Genomic DNA, 22,355 nt, shown 5'->3' on the forward strand with positions numbered 1-22,355 from the left:
CAAAAGCTGGCCCAATAGTCTAGGTTTTGCAGGGGTCAATGTCATCTCTAGTAGAAGCATTTTGGTGGCAAAGATGCTTAAGGAAACAGGAGGAATGCAACACTGACTGTATCTGTAATTTCCTAACCCTTCTTTACATTAGTATAATTGGCTTAGTGATAAGTACTTCATTGATTATATGTCTTTGCAGATTGCTTCTAGAAACAATGCTATAGACTTCATAAAAGCTACTTCAGCAAACAATAGATTATACTCCAGTAGTCTGAGAACATGTGTGTGTTAGGACATTTATGTCCTGCCTTTTTTTTTCATTGGGGGCTCTTAGTCTGTTTTCCATCCAGACACTGACCAGTACCTGGACCCACTGAGCTTCTGCATATTGGCTGTAATATGTACTCTCAGACAATACCCTGGGAGTAGAACAGAAATTTGATGGAAATTTGCGCTCCCTTAATCATATTGTAACTATGCTCCCGTTATAGCTTTGCATGGGTATCGGTGAAGACAGAAACTCTCTGCTGTGCCACAATGACCACAATATACTGAACGATAGAGCCAGATTGAATGTGGTAATAAATCTGAAGCAAAATGAAGATGAAATGGATCTATGTAACTACAAATCCATAAGCTTTTGATTCATATGATGAACACTAGTGGTAAAGTACTTCAAACAGCTCATTAAAACGTAAAATTAATCATCTTCTATGACCACCATAGTGCTACTTAGGTCTTTTAAACAGGTAACACTTGGGGCTGATGCTTTAGAGTTTTCTCCATTAACCTCCATAACTATTTTTAAAAGGTTCCTATCCAGTTTGATATTGACACTGAGTTAGGGTATAAACTGCTTTGCTCAGGAACAGCCTTTTTCAAATTCTGTTTAGAGGCAGGGTTGGACCACCACATTTTGGTCTGTGGATCGCCAGGGATCCAGATGCTGATTTAACACACTGCAACAAATCTCTCCGAAGCATTTGCAATAGCATGCTGAATTGGCGCCTGGGCATGTGTTGGAGAGCTTTGGTGACTGCTTCACTGCCTTGACATTGAATCTAGATTGATTAAGGGCTGCTGTCTGAGTCCCAAGTATTCTCTGTAATAAGGTTGGAGAATCTGTGAGCAAAGGCTTGGTCCGTACTCTTGAGTATGAAGAGGAAGGCTCTGTTTCTGCTTCAACTGCTGCCACTGGAACAAATTATATTGCAATTCTATTGCAACAGTGTTCTTTGAGTGCTGGTTCTCAGGTAGACAAAACAGCACCATTCATGCACAGGAAGAAGGTACCACCAGCAGACTAAGAGTTGCAGAATTGTTCAGTGGCCACATAAAGGTGTGTGTCTGCTGGAGGGGAAAAACAGAAAACTGGAAGAGAGGAAGAACTGGATGGAGTATCACAGGAAAGGGCATGGCTGGCTTTCAGAAACACTAAAAAGAAAAAGAAAAAAAGAAAAAAAGGTTTTTCCAAGCAACAACTTCTTTTTTGCACCAGTTCCCCAATTGTGCACAAGAACATAATGTAAGGACATAAGAAGAGCTGGCTGGATCAGGCCACGTGGCTCATTTAGTCCAGCATCCCATTCTCAACCAAAGGCCTGGGTGCAACAACACTCTCCCATCCTGCTGATCCCAGCAACTGATATTTAAATGCATACAGCCTCTGGCTGCGGAAGCAGAGCTGAGCCGAGCCATTGTGGCTAGGAGCCACGAATAGCCTTTCCCTGAATGTGTCTAATCCTCTTTTAAATCCACCTACCTTGGTGGCTATCGCTGCCTCCTATGGGAGTGAATTCTACAGTTTGACGATGTGCTTTGTGAAGTACTTCCATTTTATCTATCCTCCAACATTCAGCTTCCTTGGATGTCTGTGAGTTCTAGGGTTATGAGAGAAGGGAGAAAAACATTTCTCTATCCACTTTGGGATGCTGGTGGCGCTTTGGTCTAAACCACTGAGCCTCTTGGGCTTGCCAATCAGAAGATTGGTAGTTCGAATCCCCTTGCTCTGTCCCAGCTCCTGCCAACCTAGCAGTTTGAAAGCACACCAGTGCAAGTAGATAAATAGGTACCACTGCTGTTTGAAGGTAAATGGCGTTTCCATGCGCTTTGGTTTCTGTCATGGTGTTCCATTGCGCCAGAAGCGGTTTAGTCATGGTGGCCACATGACCCAGAAAGCTGTCTGTGGACAAACACTCGGCCTGAAATGAGCGCCGCAACCCCAGAGTCGCCTTTGACTGGACTTAACCACCCAGGGGTCCTTTATCTCTTTATTTTTTTTAACCTATCTACTTTCTCCATGCTATACATCATTTTATAAACTTCTGTCAAGACGCCTCTTACTTACCTTTTTCTCTAAACAAAAAGAAGCCTGAATGTTGTAACCCTTTCCTCACAGGGGAGTTGTTGCATCCATTTAGTCATTTTGCTTACACGCTCTTTCCTGAGTCTTTTTTCTGTAATACCATCTTTTCCCCACCTTGTTCCAATTTTGGGGGTTGTGTGGGTAGGTAGGCGCAGTGCTATTTTTTCTAGAGAAAAATGTGCCAGAACTCACCACAAACGCCTCCCTTGTTCTCTTATAATGGCAATGGTGCCCAGCTGAGAGGTGCCGGAATTGAGTTCTGATGAATTCTGGCTGGGGGGAAAGCCCTGGGTAGGTGAAAGGTGGGAGAGGCACATTGTGTGGCAGAAAGTCCAGTAGCTCAATCATCTGAAAGGCCCTCTGATTACTTAAAGAAATATATACTTCCTTGTGCGAAGATCTGGAGACTCTAGAAATCTCGGATCATGCCATACTTCAGTCATCAGGCATTAGCATCACAAACTATTTCTGAGATAAAGCTTGATGGGTTAAGTGTCTTTTATTTATTTTTAATAAAAAGGGGGGGAAACGGTAACAGAATTGAGCGAAATCCTCTTTACTTAATGTGGACCCCTGCCTTTGGCATGCAAGTCCTCTGTGTCCAAAGATAATTAGCACTTTATAATGCTAATTATTATAATTGTGTCTGAGAAAAAAAATCATTAGGGGGTATGTCTGTTCAATCATTTTCAATTGCTCCTTCTATTCAAGAATAAAGTCATTTTTCGATTAACTAGCTCTTGGAGCTCAAAGCTCAGAAGCATAGTTACAGAAAACCCTTTGATTGTTTATTTCCTCATTTGCAGGATCCCATAAGCTCCTCCAAGTGCCCATGAAGATGAATAAAACTATATGACTATATGCAATACATTCAGGCATCAGGATGCTGATTATTCTTCTTTTATCACTTCACTTGCCTCACAATCTATCCTATGCCATAGTACTTAAATTATACCTTCTAATAAATTTATTTCCCTGCATTTAGAGAAAATACTTCAGCTCGGGAATAGGCAACGTGCAGGGTCACTAGCAAGTCAACCAGCAATAAACATGGACTCTTAGGAATTCTTAAGGTGTTACTTGCTGCAGATTGTGTCTTTTGATCTGATATACATTCACCCCCAAGGTAGTGAATTTTACATTCAAGACAGTGACATGCTTGCAATATTTCTAAATCTTTGTGCGTTTTTTCATATCAACGTGAAGCCAGATCAGAGTGAGGGCAGGAGCAGGGAGCAATGCTTCCTGCCCTTACTCTGGAGTCCTTTGCATCAGAAGCGTTGAAGAAAAAATAGTGTTCGGCAGCAACGGGGATTCTGAATGCTGCTTGTTCGAAAGTGGGATAGAACCGTTTGCCCCTGTTTCTACCGACGCAACAGTTGCTGAAATGCTTCTCACCAACTCAGCCTGTGAGCAAGGTGGCAAACTTTGCATCTGAACATATTTTGCTTGGATGCAAAGAAAGCTACCTTATACCACATCGGAAAATTTGTCTCTCTGGCCCAAAACTACAGCATCTACAGTGGTACCTCAGGTTAAGTACTTAATTGGTTCCGGAGGTCCGTTCTTAACCTGAAACTGTTCTTAACCTGAAGCACCACTTTAGCTAATGGGGCCTCCTGCTGCCGCCACGTGATTTCTGTTCTCATCCTGAAGCAAAGTTCTTAACCTGAAGCACTATTTCTGGGCTAGCGGAGTGTGTAATTTGAAGCATATGTAACCTGAAGCGTATGTAACCTGAGGTACCACTGTACTCAGATTGGCAGCAGCTCACCTGGATCTCAGGCAAGAGACCTTCCACATCAACAGTTGATCTTTTTTTAAACAAATCTGGAGGTGTCAAGGATTAAACCTGAGACCTCCTGCATGTTCAGCATGCGCTCTACTGCTCATCTGCCGTCCCTTCCCGCAAGATAATAGCAGGATGAGTGTGCAGATCCTGACAATGATGTTGCTAACATACCATTTCCAACTGTCTTAATAAAAGCTATCATCTGTCTTCAGCCTCAGGATGAACTGCTGGATTTTATTACAAGGGCTAGTGATGAATCATATTTTCAGGATTAACTTATCCTATCTGATATATTGCAAAGTACCCGTTTTGCACGAAACGCGTTTGCTCAGAAGAGTAGCAAAAGAATTCCCTCTATATTGATTCTGAGACATCTCTCTGAGGAGTTTCTCTCCCTCCCAGACACAGGCACACTAAACAAATGCAGGTGCGTAGAAGCAGCTTCAGCGAAACTCCCGTGACTTTGATTACCTTTCCTCCTTGAGTCGAGCCATTTACAGAGCTCTAGAGGCTGCCCCTATTAATAAAGGGGAAAGTTATTAAAGAGGAAAACATTGCCCTCCCAAGGTTGTGGAGAAGGAAGATCCTCCACGATAAGATCTCCAGGCGAAAATTAGCCCTTCACATGTAATTTGACATCTTAAAAGGAAAATCTTCCCAGGAGGAAGCAAGCTCCCTCTTAAAGAGATTGAAACAGAAAGACTTCAGTGAGTCAAGAGACAACGGGCATTTTCTATGACTGGGAACTGGAATTCCCCCCGCCTCAGAGCAAAAGTGAAGGAAAAACCAGGCATACAAATTTTTAGAAACCTTTCCCTCCGTGAATATATTCGAACAAAGGAAACGCAACTGCCTCAAAATACTTTACAAATTTGGTAATATTACAATATAAGCTGGACGTGTTGAAATAAAAGCATTTTAAAGGGCCTACAAAAAAACACCTGTTTTGAAACGCCAGTTTCCACAGAAGAAATGGCAAGAATGTGCTCCAGGGTTTCACAAAAGACTATTTGCACCCCCTGAACTTATCCTGCAGGTCAGGTGGTTCTCCAGATGTTGAAGTTATCAATCCCAGGGCTCACCATACCATTAGCTAGAGTGAAGCAGCTATCTTGAGCAGCAGAGGTTGCAGGTAGTGGGTATAGGTCGGGGCAGGGAATAAGGTGTTAAGAGGCAACTGAACCGCCCATGTCACTTGTCCTATCCTGTACCCCCTAAACCAGTGTTGGCCAAACTTGGCCCTCCAGCTGTTTTGGGACTACAACTCCCATCACCCCTAGCTAACAGGACCAGTGGTCAGGGATGATGGGAACTGTAGTCCCAAAACAGCTGGAGGGCCAAGTTTGGCCATCACTGCCCTAAACTAACCTTCTGCTCTCAGATGTACTGACCCCTTGCTAATGTTACAGTAAAATTCAACTGCTGCCTAGTTTTCTTCTGGGTTTGGAATGGGAGTGGAGTGGAGCGCCATCTTGTCTTTCGCCTCAGTCATCAAAGTGCCTTGGGTTGGTCATGCCCAGATAGCATGGTCAGTGGTTTTAGAATAATAGAAACATTGAATTGTAGAGTTGGAAGGGATTCCAAGGGATTCATCTAGTCTGACCCCCTCTAATGCAAGAATTTTGCCTAAAGCATCCATGACAGATGGCCATCCAACTTCTGTTTAAAACCCCCAAAGAAGGAGAGTCCACAACCTCCTGACGGAGACTGTTCCACTGTTGAACAGCTCTTACTGTCAGAAAGCTTTTCCTGATGTTTAGTCGGAATCTCCCTTCTTGTAACTTGAAGCCATTGGTTCGAGTCCTGCCCTCCAGAGTAGGAGAAAACAAGCTTGCTTCTGCTTCCATGGGACAGTCTTTGATATATCTGAAGATGGCTATCATATCTCCTCTCATGGATGATAGTTGTAGTCCAACCCATCTACCATCACCTCTGCTAGAAATACATTACTTCCTGTCGGGATAAAACAGTGCATGACACTGGCAATCTGTGATCAGATCTTCTGATGTGGTTCTTTCAAGCAGCTCTGAGTGATGGCAGGGATGGTGGAGAAACTGAGCTCAGTTCACACCAAAATATATCAAATTCACACTTTCTAAAACAATTTGAGAACCATAACGCAGCCATCATTCACATTCTGCGTTCATCCAAACTTTGGTGTGCAGCCATCAAACCAAGGAATGTTTACAGGAAATGAATATATTGGGGGACAGTAGTGTTAGAGAAAATAACATACAAAACACATTATTTATTTCATAAAATTTATATACTGCTTGGTTGTAGGGGAAGAAACCTCAAAGTGGTTTATGAGGAGCAATTGTTTGCAGAAATGTGTACATTAGTCAAAACTGCATATGAGAATGTGTTTATCAGGAGAAACTCGCACTGTAGAAGTTTTGTGAGGACTTCTTTAAAAGAAGAAAACTCGCAGATGGCTGCTGAAATGTGGGTAATGAATTTAAGGTTGCAAAAATGAGAAATTGAGAGAACTGAAATTGATAGATCCCTCCACCCCTAGTGAGCGGGGTCCAAACCAGGTCATTGCGCTGGGAAAGGGAGTGTTACAGTACGCCATTTTTAAAAACACAAAGTCAGCCCCCATATTCTTAGTGAATTGCTTCAGGCTGACAGTGACCTAAGATGACTCTATCCAGAATAGTTGCATGTGGGAAGGGGAGGGATGACTGCCCTCCAGTGTTATATGGCACTGAAGGAGGAGGTATTGGTTGAGAAAATATGTGCACTAGTCCCTTCCCCACTCCTGAAGGTCTCACTCCTGACCCCTGAGTAGTACAACAAAGACCATGTTGCAGGCTCCGAGGGCTTAACCTTCTTAAACTTCTTCTTAAACTTCACTGCAGAACCCACTTGTGTTCAATTAATAGTTATGAAAGTGGAGATCCTAGTCATAACGTATTGTTTTAATATCTTTTTTTTTAAATCGCTTTTAAAAATTCATCTGCTGTTTTTAAAGGTTAGCTGTGATGAGCTTAATCTTTTGGCTTGAATGGGTGTAGGGTCCTAGATGTCAGGGCTAATGTGAAGTTTGCTAGCTCTTCATATCCTTAGGCCAAGTGCCCCGTAATTAATAAATCTGCTAATTGTGTCATGTCACCATATCTCAGTTTTCACCCGCAATTTCATCTGAGAACTGCTTGAGGAAACTCTCCATGCCGTAAAGATGCCATGTGTTTGTGAGATGCTCTCCTGGGTTTTAAACTGAAGGCCACCCAAGACTTCCTCCTCTTCCACAGTGACCTACGTAGGAAGTGACACAAGATGTGCAACAATTTAATTAGCAAAATGCTGGCTTTTGGGTTAATAATATAAATCTCTTCTGTCCTTCCAAATTCATATAAATATATCTCTTTGAAACTGTAGCTCCATATGGCAATTAGAAATAGTTGTCACATTTCTTCTTAGCTAGTCTCTGGGTTCTCCTACCCCCTGCCACCAACAGCAAAACCATCCACTTCACAATATTAGGCAGCCAATATATTAGCCATGGTTCGGATAGGGTGCAGCAAGGGGGATAAATTGAAAACACCGTGGAAAATGGGAGGGGAAGGTGGGAAAGAAACCCCCAAAGAAAAATGTATTATGTTTTGGAGTGTATATGTGAATTTTTTTAAAAAATAATAATAAAATATCACACACACACATTAGCCATTGTCATCAATTTATCTCCATCATTATCAGTGGCATCAGTTCTGCAGAACTTGCACAGGAAGGATGCGCAAGGTTTTAACTCATTTTCCTTTGCAAAACATTCAGGCTGAGAAACTGATGTCCAAGGTTAACCTCCAGGAAGCTCCAATGATGATCGCTTCTCAGCCTTTTGGCTAAGATCAAGTGTAGGAAGCTCCAAAGATGTTGGTGTGGTTTCAGTTTCCTTGTCAGTGCCGCGCCATGACATGTTATTAGCCTCATGAAATAATGGTTGCATTTGGACAGAACACTGTTGCATGAACAGCTTTGGGGTTTTGCATCTCTCCCTCCACTCCCTTCGTCTGGTGTGAAGCATCCGCTTCCATCTTCAACTAACTGCAGTTTGTCATTTCATCCAAACCAGGGCAAACTCTAGATAGTGTCACAACAGTTGGGTGCCTTCTCATCTTCCTGCAGGACTCCTGAGGGTTCCAGGCACTCTCCCAGGGTCTGTGTTCCTTTGGAGAATTAAGACACGGTGGAGACTGCTGTAGCTTTAAGCAGTGCTTTTTTCTGGGAGTACGCAGGGGTATACATACCCTTAAACATTTTGTGAATCTAATGGGAGAAGAAACTAAAAATGTTAAATTTTCTAGTTTCTTCTCTAGCACGGTGAATCGTCAGTTCTGTTGCTACCCCCGATGGCGGCCTCATTTCCTGTTACGGTGTTTCCTGAGTCTCAGACAGAAGCGAGCGTTTAATGTGTGAAGTAGGAGTTGGAATCTAGCATGGTGATTGGTCAGTTTCGTTGTTACCACCTCTGATGGCGGCCTCTTTCCTTCCCTGGTGTGTCCTGAGTCTCAGAAGGAAGCATGTTCTTTGTACTTTTGTCCATTTACTGTCTTTATTTCCCCCGATTTGAACTATAAAATGGTGGTTTTCTTGAGTCAAAATGAGAGTTTTTAAGAAAAAAAGCACTGGCTTTAAGAAATGGTTTATTCACCTATTTACACCTGCAGTCTGCATGGAAGGTGTCCAGATCTTACAGCATGGTTATTTCAAGAGGGGCTCATCCTCCACATTCAGCCAGCCAGCCAAGATGGATCCTAGTCCTTCCTCCTCCTTTCCCCCAAACACTTTGCTCAAAGACTCCCTTTTCCTGTCACTAAAAACACACACTCCATCTCCCCAATTCCTCTCAGGTTGCCTATCAGTAACTTTTGCAGTGTTAACAGATTTGCTCTTTACAAGTTTGCATAAGCCAGGCTAGGGATTCCCTGTCTGGCCCAACTCTGCAGCTTGTATTTTCATCCATATTCCAATTAATCAAAATCCTACCATTTAATAGTTTCTAGGGTTTGGCGGGGATCCCCCCAAAAAATCTATAACAATAGTTTGAACTATGGTTTGACCAAACAAGTCAAGATCAAAGCATGGTTTCAGATCCTGGTTTGTTCAGGTACATAGACTCTCCAATGTCCTTATTTTCTAGGGACGTCACTAATTTAGAAAAGGTGTCCCGGTTTCTGATTTGATCCCAGAAACCCACTTTTCCTTAGGATGTCCCTAATTTCATTGGAGAAATGTTGGAAGGTATAGAGTTATGTGACTCCTGAGCTGTCTGAAGGCAATCCTGTATGAGGAATTTTTTTTATAATGTTTGATGTTTTATTACCGTATTTTTCGCCCTATAGGACGCACTTTTTCCCCTCCAAAAATGAAGGGAAAATCTGTGTGCATCCTATGGGGCGAATGCAGGCTTTCGCTGAAGCTTGGAGAGCGAGAGGGGTCGGTGCGCACTGACCCCTCTCGCTCTCCAGGCTTCAGGAAGCTATCAGCAAGCCTGGGGAGCTGGTGGGAGTTCCCGCAGGGCTCCCCAGGCTACGGCTAGCAGCCTGCCGCCAGGCGAGCAAGGTGCCCTGAAGCGGAGCGCCCCGCGTGCAGGGCAGACATCCGCAGCCTGCCGCCCAATGGGCGGGGCGCCCTGAAGCGGAGCGCCCCTGGCACCGGGCAGACATCGGCCAGCCCCACAAGCTCAGGGGACAGCGGGGAGGCGCAGCGCCGCCATCCCGCTGTTCCTCGACCTGGTTTTTTGGGGGGGAAATAAAGGAAATTTCCCCCCCTTTATTTCCCCCCCAAAAAACTAGGTGCGTCCTATGGGACGAAAAATACGGTATGTTTTTATATACGTTGGAAGCTGCCCAGAGTGGCTTGGGCAAAGCAGTAAGATGTGTGGAGTATAAATAGTAAAGTTATCACAATGGAATGGGACGTACCTGTTTTCATTGGAGAAATGTTGGAGGGTATGTAGTTACTATTTAAAACATGGGGCATGTGGGGAGAGATTCAGTTTCTTCAAATTATACAACCCTTAAAACTTAATTGCACTTTCTGTCTCGGAGAAAACAACAAGGTGGGGTGAGCTGAAAATGGAAGCAGATGATTCTAATCCAGGGAGGGGAATGACTTTCAGCTCAAGGGTAAAAGTGGGCAGACCAACAAATGTTGTACAGTACACTGGTTTGTTACACGCTCATACACCCCTCCGTATTTCCTCCGTTCAGGCAAGCAAGAAGCAATATTATCAAGGACAAGTTCCAGTCAGGCAAAACCATTCAAGGAAAGTGCAAAATGCAGCTTGTGCAAGGTGTGGCTCAGGGGGTATGTGGTCTGGGTAGAATTCCAAGGGCCATATAGAAAGGTCTGCAGGGCCACATTTAATCCCTGGGTCTGAGGTTATCAACCCTTGTTCTAATCTTTGTGGAGGGGAGAGTAGGCCTGTGCATGTAACACTGCTGCATGTAAGCCCGCTCTGGGGTTTATGAAATGAAGTGCGGGCAATACACGTTATCAATAAATGAATAATAAAATAATTCTAATCTATGGTTTAACATTTCCTCCAAACAATCACAATTTCTTTGTATTCCAATAGCAGTTGCAACCCTCTTTATCGGGTTTTACTGCTTTTATTTTTGTTATTTTTTCATGCTGCCCTTCAGGAAATAGCATTTGAAAAGGTTCCAGGGTGGTTTATATTAAATGAAAAGTCAGTAATGTTTGTTACTCTGTTACTCTTTGGGCATTAAATTTATATTTCTTTGGCTCTTTGACAAGTCATTTGCTTTAACCTAACGGAGATGGTTGGTTGCTTCACCTGGTTATTGTTACATTTTGATTCTGTTGCTCATTTACCGTAAAACCTTCCCTGGTTGTCTGTAAAAAACAACAGGGCACAAAACTGGTTAAAGGAACCTGGCTGCGTGAGCAGCAACATTTGGGATGCTGTCTGACGGCCATTTTGAAATCTGTAACCACTGTTTCTAATGAGGCTGCTGTACCCTGCAGGGGTCTGTTTAGAAGAGGAGGAGGAAGATGGCAGCTTGCCATCTGTGTTTCTCAAATGAGCACGGTTTAGAGAAAGAAGAATCTCTCTGAGGATTTGATTTAGGTTTGCCTGGGCATCTGTAAGTAACTCACAGTGTGCGACAAGAATTTGCAACAGGATATGTTTTCAGATATTCAAAGTGGAGGGGAAACGACAAGCAGCAAAAGAGCTGCTGGAAATGGCTTTGAGAGAAGAGGCATCACCTGTCTGGCTTTTAAACATGTACCGTTGACCATTAGTCTGAGGAATGCTTCTGTGTTGCTTTGGAAATGGAAAATTCAGAAGGGCTCTAGCCAGTCATCATCATCATCATCATCATTTTATTTGTATGCCACCTTTCCATAGAGTTAGAACAATGCTCAAGGCGGCTTACAACATTACAAGATTTACATAATTACCAACATAACAAAAGTCATAAACAATAAATAAAACACATCAAAAGCTACACAACCAAATGGAAAAAAACATAAATCATAAAATCTAAAAATAAATATACAACATTAATATTAACAACAATTTAAAATGGCAATTTAAAATTATTATTTTTTTAAAGGAGCCCTTTCTATCAAGCAGCAGCAGCAACACTCCTTTATGGAGCCAGTCCCATAAAGGCCCCGCCTCAAGCCAGGTGGAAAGAGACAGGGCAGGGCTCTTCAGGCTCCCAGCAGGTCAGTCCTGGGCAGTCTGCAATAGCCACCAAGCACTTGAGCTGTTGATTCTCCTTCCCATCCCATTCCATCCTGTGAACTATCAGATCTGCCCTGCCAGGGTATGTCTCACATACCCCGCTATTTCCTAGTCTGCTATGTGCAAACTCATTTGATTATGTCAACTCTACCATGGATGGCTCAAACTATCTCCTTTTTTTATTAATACCTCTCCAGCCAGTGTGGTGTAGTGGTTAAGAGTGGTAGACTCGTAATCTGGTGAACCAGGTTTGATTCCCCGCTCTTCCACATGCAGTTGCTGGGTGACCTTGGGCTAGTCACACTTCTCTGAAGTCTCTCAGCCTCACTCACCTCACAGAGTGTTTGTTGTGGGGGAGGAAGGGAAAAGGAGATTGTTAGCCACTTTGAGACTCCTTAGGGTAGTGATAAAGTGGGATATCAAAATCCAAACTCTTCATGAGCCTCATTCTCTAGCTCCAAAAGTGTTCAGACTGAAGAATGCCTTCTTGGCTAGAGATGAATTAATCTGTCAATTTCAGATTTGTTCAGTTTCTTGTTTCTCCAATCCAAAAGCCAGCTGTTCCCATTTCCACAGAAATTTGTGGGTTGTTGGCTTTTTTAAAATCCTCATGAAAATTCATCTGCATTTTAGTGCAATTTTCTCTTAGTGTACTCATTTTGTAAGCAATTTTGCCTAATAAACATATTTCTGAAAACCAGTCTTACCCACTATCACACATATTTTCACTAATGTATGCACTTCAATACACACTTTACCCTTATATATGCATTTTTGTACGCATTGCCAGAAAACTATTGCAAAGCCGGGAAACTGCAAATTTGGAAGGACAACTGTGTTTCAGTTCTGTATTTAGTAATTTCTCATTAAAATGCAAGCAAAATTCTTGCCAGAGTTGGAAGTAAGATTCAGTTGCCAGTCAAGTGAGCTTCTGTATGTGAAATGGGAGGGAGGTAGTATATTGTCCTTCACCTTGGACAGAATAAAGTCTTAGGCTATCGCTGGTCTAGCTGTAGGGTTGTGAACTTCTTAATGTTTATCTAAGGCAGACTTCCTCAACCTTGGCCCTCCAGATGTTTTTAGCCTACAACTCTCATGATCCCTAGCTATCAGGACCAGTGGTCAGGGATGGTGGGGAATGTAGTCTCAAAACATCTGGAGGGCCGAGGTTGAGGAAGCCTGATCTAAGGTGAGTCTTTCCTTGCTGCCACTTTGAATCAGCTGATATCGTATGATGTTAGGTGATTGATAGGTGAATGACTCTGCTCATCCCCCAAACTGAGTGCTACAATTCCCAGAGTGGTTTAGCAATGAATCTCTCTTCCCAGGGAACTAAAGGAATTCTGGCTCTCCTAGGGGAATAGGGGTCTCCTAGCAACTCTCGGCACCTTGAACAAACTGTTGTTCCCAGGATTGTTTGGGAGATGCCACGACTATTTAAAGGGGTAGTATATTGCTTTTAATGTATAGTGCAGATGGAGCCTGCCGTTGGGTTCATTACCTGGAAATTGGGCTCATTATCTGGAGACGCAGTGATTGAATGGTGGACATTGTGTACGTCTTTATTTTAGCTCCGTCACGTAATCCAGGGATGAACATGGTGCTGCATACATTGTTGGACCAAAACTCCCACCACCCTTGACTATTGGCCATGCTGGCCGGGGATAATAGCAAAGCCACTCCCGACATAAGGAGGGGAGTTGCGGGCTCATGCCTCACCTACATCCTCGCGGGGCTGGCTGCAGCCCCGCGTGACTTGGGGAATCCCGGGATTCAATATTATTCATCATTCACCGCACCAGCCAATCGGCTGCCGGCGGGGGTGGGATTAATTGGGTTCATTTAAGGTTGGGGCAGCCCATGCTCACCCCTTTCTTTTCTTACAGCCAGCTGCAGTTTCCCACCCACCCACCCTCTAGGTTGCATTTGGAATTTGCTATGGGCTTTGGCTGGTTGCCGCAAGGGGCCTGGTAGGAGTTTTTCCACTTGGCTAATTGGCATTATTTTGGAAGCCACTTGGTTTTTTTCGCCTACCTCGTAGCAAAACGTCACAACACTTTTGGTTTTGGTGGTTAGGCATTGGCAGGGGTATTGTTATACAAATGAGTTGGGGGGGGGAGCGCCATCACCTCCCCCAAATGTTGAAGGGTAGTCCGATAAAGGGCACCGGAGGGCGTCGCCTCGTCCAAAACCTATGGAGGCTAGGGCTTAAAGCGCGCTCCTGAGCGGTAACCCCACGGGGAGCGCCTAAGGATGTGCATTTTGGGGGCTCCCCCTGTTGGTGCTTAACCCTTCCCGGTGCTATGCCGGTTAGTCTGGTAGGGCCAATGCCTAAAGCCAATACCGCTCTTACCTGTAATCAATAAAGTTGTGGCCATTTTTCGCCCATTAACCTAAATTCTGGTGTCCAGTGTCTTTATTTATTCCAACTGTGGGAGGGGGCGGGAATCAGCATGCAACTGTGATTCAGCAGCATTTGGAAGGCTGCAGGCTCCCCAATCCTCACTTATGTCTTACTTATTACTAATGCAATAAAATTGGGTTTTGGCTCTCTGTTTCATATTAAAGTGTGCTTTAAATAGAGGAAGCAAAATTAAAGAAGCATTCATTTCCAATCCAGCTTTATGACCAAATGAGCGGGACTTCAACTAATGTGTAAACTTTTCTTTGGAAAGTGATAAATATTTACAGTACATAATGAAATTTCATGTCAAAAAATTGATGGAATTTACTGTGTTTTAATAAAAGCAGGTTTGAAAACATTAGTTTTATTAAACAAAACCCCAACATATTGTTAAAAATATTGCTATTTTCATATTTGTTTCTCTGGCGCAGACCTGATAGACAAAGGCAGCTTTTCAGCTAACAGCATTACTATGGAAATTAGTCCCAATATAATGGAAATAGTACAAAATAATACAAGCCCTAATACATCTTCACACAATCTATTATTCATCTATCAATTAACTTCATTTGAATGGTGCTTACCATTCCTGGGTTAGTTGTTTTTAGTAGCCATAAATCTTCATTGTCCCCCCCCCCACCCCCTTTGGTTCATTCCCACACATCCAAGGACAAGAGTATTTTAAAAGGCCTCTTGGGACTAGGAACAAAGAGCTAATTTACACCCTGCCATATGAGTTGCACATCCAGTGACATGTATGAATGAGTCTCGGGCTCCTATATCCCTTCACTGCATCACACAGAGTAGTATATCTCTCACAGTGCTCCCTAGACAGATATTTGACACTGGGCATTCTCACATGTTTCCATACACATGGCTCATGTGATCCAGCCACCTCCATTTTGGTTTATTGATTCTGTTAACAACTGTACGCATGTAAGTCATTGTTGCCTCTCCGGGTTGGGGAATCCTAACTTACTAGGGTTACCAATCTCAGGGTAGAACCTAATCTTCTTCATTTGAAATCTCTTAGAACATGGGTAGGCAAACTAAGGCCCGGGGGCCAGATCCGGTCCAATTGCCTTCTAAATCCGGTCTGCCGACGGTCCGGGAATCAGTGTGTTTTTACATGAGTAGAATGTGTCCCTTTATTAAAAATGCATCTCTGGGTTATTTGTGGGGCATGGGAACTTGTTCATCCACCCCCCCCAAAAAAAAATACAGACCGGCCCCCCACAAGGTCTGAGGGGCAGTGGACTGGCCCCCTGCTGAATAATAGTAATAATAAAAATAAAAATAAAAATAAAAATAAAAATAAAAATAATAAAATTTATTATTTGTACCCCGCCCATCTGGCTGGGTTTACCCAGCCACTCTGGACGGCTTCCAACAAAGACCAAAAATACACTAAAATGTCACACATTAAAAACTTCCCTGAATAGGGCTGACTTCAGATGTCCTCTGAATGTCAGGTAGTTGTTTATCTTTTTGACATCTGATGGGAGGGCGTTCCACAGGGCGGGCACCACTACCGAGAAGGCCCTCTGCCTGGTTCCTTTCAAAGTTTGCTGACCCCTGTCTTAGAGGTCCATTTCAGACCTTTGCACAGTGGGACATTGGGGGCATGTAGATCCCTAACTCTTCCCTGGTTTAAGTGCTCACATATTCCACAGAATGCCTGAACAGGGCTCGTGTGTGAAGCCTACATGCCATGACATGGACTCAACGCCGTTCAGTGAACGCATGGCAGAAGCTGAATGCACCTCTCAAAGGTTCATATCTAACACAGTACTCAGCTGATCTCATTAGTTGAACAGTGACCTCTTTCTGATATGAAAGGATATTGCTTTCAAATTTTTCACCTTATTGGTTCTCACATAAACCCAGCCATATTTACTCCACGAGTGCAGGCAGATGCGAATGCTGATCGAGGAGCTGTGACTGCCCAAGCTGCCTGAGTGAGTGCGCTTGGGGAATGGGGGGTGTGGGTAGCCATGGGGCAGCTGAGGGAACTGGGTGGAAAGGATGATGTCTGGAGTGGGGGCTGCTGGGGGGGGAGTACCAGGGTTTGTCGTGAGGCCAATAGTGAGGGGAGGCTGGGGGGGGGGGGAGAATATGGATGGTGGCATGTATTTATTTATATATTTAATGGCAACATTCCATTTATAAGACGACCCCCCAATTTTAAACTTAAAAAATTTGGGGGGAAATATAGTCTTATACATGGAAAAATATGGTAACTTCTGGATCCAGTCATGAGAAAGGCACTCACACCATGATGGAAAGGTGGTGAGAGAAACTCCCACTGAGTCTGAAAGAAAGGTTCTGTAAGGAACTTAAGGCATTGGATGTCCCTAATGTTCACGCTTAGTCAGCTTTCCTGGGTAAAAATGAAAATAACACTTAGAGGCACATTCAAAAGTATGAACATATTGGTCATACAGTGGTACCTCTGGTTACAAACTTAATTCATTCCGGTCTGTTCTTAACCTGAAACTGTTCTTAACCTGAGGTACCACTTTAGCTAATGGGGCCTCCTGTTGCCGCTGCGCGATTTCTGTTCTCATCCTGAGGTAAAGTTCTTAACCTGAGGTACTACTTCCGGGTTAGCAGAGTCTGTAACCCGAAGTGTTCGTAACCCGAAGTGTTTGTAACCCAAGGTACCACTGTACCTTGCTCTTCTTCCCATCTCCAGCATCTCCATGGCTGCTGCTTACTTAAAAAACCCCCACAAAAATTTTTTTACACAAATGCTAATTGTGCCAATGTTGTTACATACCTTGGCCCTGATACAGGTATGTTCCAGGTATGTTGCAGTGTACATGGTACATCCTGTGCATGTTTGCATCTTTCCAATTTTGTCTCAATGGACTGGATCCCTTTGTAAGGCTCTCTTCCCTACTGAAGTGAAGCCCATTCTTGATAGCAAGTTTTGTTCCCGTTTAGTGTGTGAACGCCCCTGAGCAAGCATGGTAAAACTGAACGGCAACGTGTAGGGGGTCAATTGCCCTCTTCAAGTACAAACACTGATATTTAACGTTGATCCTGTTGCGTTTAATTCAATGAATTTGCATAACAGTTTAACATAAAACGAGATATGCAATCAGACTTGCTTTTCAAAGGCTGTCCAGCATGCTCCAAGCATTCCTCTTCATAGCATGGTTTGTGTGCCTCACAAAGCAACATTGCAAAGCTTTCGCACAGAACCATTTAATTAAAATAAAATAAAATGATGATTGTTACTCCATTGAGAGAGTGGGTCAGAAGTGAAGTCAGTCAGGCATGGGCACTTACACTATAATAAATTCTTTAGACATAGGTGTGTAATGTACACAGTGTATAATATAATATTTCCTTTGATGTTCAGTGTTGTGTGAGTACTTTCCCTGTCTTTTCCTAATGTGAGACTCTCCCTTTCTTGGCACCAAGCCAGTTTTGTTCATTTTCTGCAGCTGGCATGAAAGTAAACTCATTTTTTACAGAACTGACCCCCATTATTTCATTTCGGCTAATTCTAAATGCGTTGATGAGCTACAACGCAAAGCAGCACAATTAATTTTATAAGGCATGTTCTGTTAGCATGGCACTGGTGATTGGCAGGTGAGGAGGAGGAGAGGGAGGAGTTAGTAGGCTCTAATGATGAAACAAACATTTCCTAGGAAATTAATGGGAGTTGAAAAGGATCGGGAAAAGCCAGTCCACATAGTTGCAGAAGCAAATAGGAAACAAAGGATATCCCGTGAGATACGCGCGAGGAGAGTCCATTTATTTTGTCACTGCAAAATCATACACAATGCATGCGACAAACCAGTATGCACCACATATCATCCCCAAAATCAAAACATCCAAAGTTGCATGTAAAAGAATTTTCAAAGCTAATTTTTTTGTGTATGTCTGATGAGTAGGGTTCATGTTGTGGCTGTATGACAGTGCACAGATTGCACAGTCCTCTTCGTCGCAGCGCTAGATGAGTATGGTTTGCATTTGTCATCAAAGAGAAAAGGATCTGGGGCCCCTGTTAGGATCTGAAGCCCAACTCATGTGGTTGGAGTGGGGTTAATGGCCTGTCATTGCAACCACCATCATGTTCTGAAAACTGTGTTGTTGTTTGTTGAGGAAGAATAATCTTAACGAGAAACATTGCCAGGATTAGAGTGAACCTCAATCCTGAAAAATTAACTGGTTCAGACTCAATGCTAGTACAGTGGTACCTCAGGTTAAGTACTTAATTCATTCTGGAGGTCCGTTCATAACCTGAAACTGTTCTTAACCTAAAGCACCACTTTAGCTAATGGGGCCTCCTGCTGCCACCGCGCTGCTGGAGCACAATTTCTGTTCTCATCCTGAAGCAAAGTTCTTAACCCGAGGTACTATTTCTGGGTTAGCGGAGTCTGTAACCTGAAGCGTATGTAACCCGAGGTACCACTGTATCAGCTTCTACAAGCTTGGTTGCTTCTGAGTTACTACTGGTTTATAACAACCTGCATCCTGGGCAATATTCATTAGAAACATGGGCCAAAGAGCTAGAAGAACTAATTTCTGTCACTGCAGTGGTTGTTTAAGCCCGAAAGCAATAGGTGATGCATCTCTTTAACAATAATCAATTTCTCAGATTTCCATGAGAGGAAAGAAAGCAGACCATTTGCGGGGGGGGGGGGCGAGGAAGCGAAACTATCTGTGCGCACGAGGAAAGTGAATCAAAGCCCCTTCCCCTATCACTGATTACAAGTTATTATACAAGCCGAGCCCCATATTGTGCACTTCATTTACAGTAATTGTACAACAGCTGTATAATAGGTGTAGTTTAAGGTATGAGTGTTGCTCAGAGTGTAGCTTAAATGTCCACTGTGAGATGTGAATATGAATATGAATAGTCCTGACTGCATAGTAATTGGTAGTATTACGGGAGAGAATGGGGAAGCTACATATGGATGAATGGGTGAGGCCCGGGTGGGGTGCAGCACAGGAGACTAATGGCAGTTTTTATTTCGTCTTATAGATGTCTTTTACTTTAAATAATTAGCCAGGAGCAGAAGGGGGAGGTGGAATGAAAAGTAAGAAAGGAAATGAGTTTGGCACAAGATAGCTATGTATGAATTGTGCTAATTTGGTGTGTTTTTTATTTCACTCCTGAATCCAAACGTATAACCTGAGTGCTGTGTATGAGAGCCCACAATAGGTATACTACAAGATATTAGAAAACTAAGCTTCAGGTGTTGTTTATGTGATCCGTTCCCCTTGAACAAAACCTCTTAACTCAAGACTAGGCAAATCAGTAGCAGCAGTAACAGCCTTCAAATGATGAGGTGCAGTTTCCTTGTTTATTTCACCTTGTAATTCAAAACCTTGGAACCAATGAGATAGATTCGGTGCTTTTTTTCAGGAGGGACACAGGGGTACGCATAGCCCTAAACATTTTGTGAATCTAAGTTTGGCCTCATTGAGTGGCAGTATTTCAATATGAGCAGGAAAATGAGAGTACCCTTAAACCTTTTTTTAGGAGGGAAAAGAAAGCACTGGATAGATTCAAACTTAGTAATACTTAGTTTCCACTGAAACCAACAAGAATTTGTTAGACTGATTTGTCCAATTGATTTCAATGGGATCAAAGTGCAATTTAGTTACTCTGGATTCAACCCATGGTCATTGCCCTAGTATTAATTTTATTTACATATTTGTAACACATTTGTACACTAGTCTTCCAAGCAAATATTACCCAGGGTGGTTCACAATAAGAATTTACAATAAAACACACACATATAATGGAGCAAGAGCACTTTCCAAACACATCACAACTTCAAAACCAATGCAGATAGCAGAATAAATAGCTCAATTGCCCTGTTTCAAACTTAGCTTCCTTTTAAATGGAAGGCAGCCCTATTTAGGGAAGCTTTTAATGTTTAATAGATTATTGTATTTTAATATTCTGTTGGAAGCTGCCCAGAGTGGCTGGGGAAACCCAGCCAGATGGGTGGGGTATAAATAAATTAATAATAATAATAATAATAATAATAATAATAATTATAATAATTATAATAATAATAATTATTATAATAATAATTATAATAATAGTTGTTGTTATTTACAGTGGCAGAGTGAATAGAAATGTTTTTAACAATGTAGATGCAAGGGAAACCTTCCTGGGGAGGGAATTCCACAGCTAATGCTTCACCTATACAAAAAAAAGTTGTGTTCCCAACTCACTCCAAAAAGAACAGATGGAGGATGAGGGAGACGTGAAATGGACAATGCTCCCAATGGATGGAATTAAGAAGATGGGTCTCCAAGGACCAGGACTGGGACTTGTCCCTTTTAAACTTGTTCAAACACCCCTGGAGTTAGAGGTGACAGTGAGGTGGTCAGCTTTGCTGACAACACCAAACTGTCCAGCAGGGAGAGAACAAAAAGGGGCTTTAAGTAGCTCTGGTAATGAAGAATCTCTCCAAATTGGATGAAAAGGGAGAAAGCTATGCAATGCAATTCAGTATAAGCAAGTGTAAAGTCATACACATTTGAGCAAAAGATGCTAACTTCTGGTGATGGCTGGCCAGGAAAGAAACCTTGGGTGGGTGGCTCAATCAGGAAGTTGACACAGTGTATAGCAGCTGTAAAAAAATAAAAAATAAAAGAAAGGTGAATTGCAGGTTAGGGATCATTTTTGTTGTTGTTGTTTAGTCGTGTCCGACTCTTCGTGACCCCATGGACCAGAGCACACCAGGCCCTCCTGTCTTCCACTGTCTCCCGCAGTTTGGTCAAACGCATGCTGGTAGCTTCGAGAACACTGCCCAACCATCTCGTCCTCTGCTGTCCCCTTCTCCTTGTGCCCTCCATCTTTCCCATCAACAGGGTCTTTTCCAGGGAGTCTTCTCTTCTCATGAGGTCGCCAAAGTATTGGAGCTTCAGCTTCAGGATCTGTCCTTCCAGTGAGCACTCAGGGCTGATTTCCTTAAGAATGGATAAGTTTGATCTTCTTGCAGTCCATGGGCCTCTCAAGAGTCTCCTCCAGCACCTTAATTCAAAAGCATCAATTCTTCGGCAATCAGCCTTCTTTATGGTCCAGCTCTCACTTCCATACATCACTACTGGAAAGAGGTAAAATAAAACTGCCACTTTCATCATGCTGCTACACAACTCTGTGGTTCAACAGTATTCGCTCAGAATACTGTGTTCAGTTTTGGTCACCACTCCTTGGTTCCTCATAAAGCTGGAAAGGGTCCTGAAAGGGAAAGCTGAAATAATCAAGGATCTGGAGCATCTCCTCTATGAGGAAAGTTACAAGATTTGGGGGCATTTTTAGTATTTAATTTTAGGAAAGAGGCAAGTAAGGTGGGGCATGACAGAGGTTGATAAAGTTAGGTGTGGTGGGAGGAAAGTGAAGAGAGAGAGGTTTTACTCTCTCAAAATACTAAAAGCTGAGGCCACACAATGAAGATGAATGTTGGAAGCTTCAGGACAGATATAGCAAGTAGTTCTTCACCTGGCACAGAGGGGAATATATGGAATGTGCTACCACAAGATGCAGTAATAGTCATCAATTTGGATGGCTTTACACAGGGACTTGTAAGTTCATGGAAACTTCCCAATGTGTTCCATCCCATGGTTTAAAAGCAGCCAAGAGTCTTGTGGCACCTTAAAGACTGTTGGCTTCTGTCTGTATCAACAGAGGGGGTGAAATCAAACGGCACCAAAGGAAAGCAGATCAATACGTTTGACGCCAAATTGGCTGCAGGAGTTGCCAGAAGGAGGCGTACAAGACGCCATCCAACCATCTTAGGTATTGCACTCTGGATTTGTGTACGGTTTACTCCTCAGCCTTTTCTTCTCCCAAGGTTATCCTGCAAGGCTGTGGAGGTTTAGGACCAGAGTTTTCCTTCTCCTAGATGGGCCGCCTTACCACATTGACGAGCCCCATCTGCCCCTCACTTCCTTCTATAGCATGTGCAGAAACCACATTCTTGACCATTGGACCCACTATTGGTCTCATCCACTCAATCCACTGGAGTCTGCCTTGACATGCAGGCAAAGTTCAACCATAAAGACTAAGAGATCAAATTTGGCATAAGCTTTTGGGCACATCTGATGA

The sequence above is a fragment of the Podarcis gaigeae genome, assembly GCF_964106915.1.
Source record: "Podarcis gaigeae genome assembly, chromosome: 12".
Taxonomy (NCBI): domain Eukaryota; kingdom Metazoa; phylum Chordata; class Lepidosauria; order Squamata; family Lacertidae; genus Podarcis; species Podarcis gaigeae.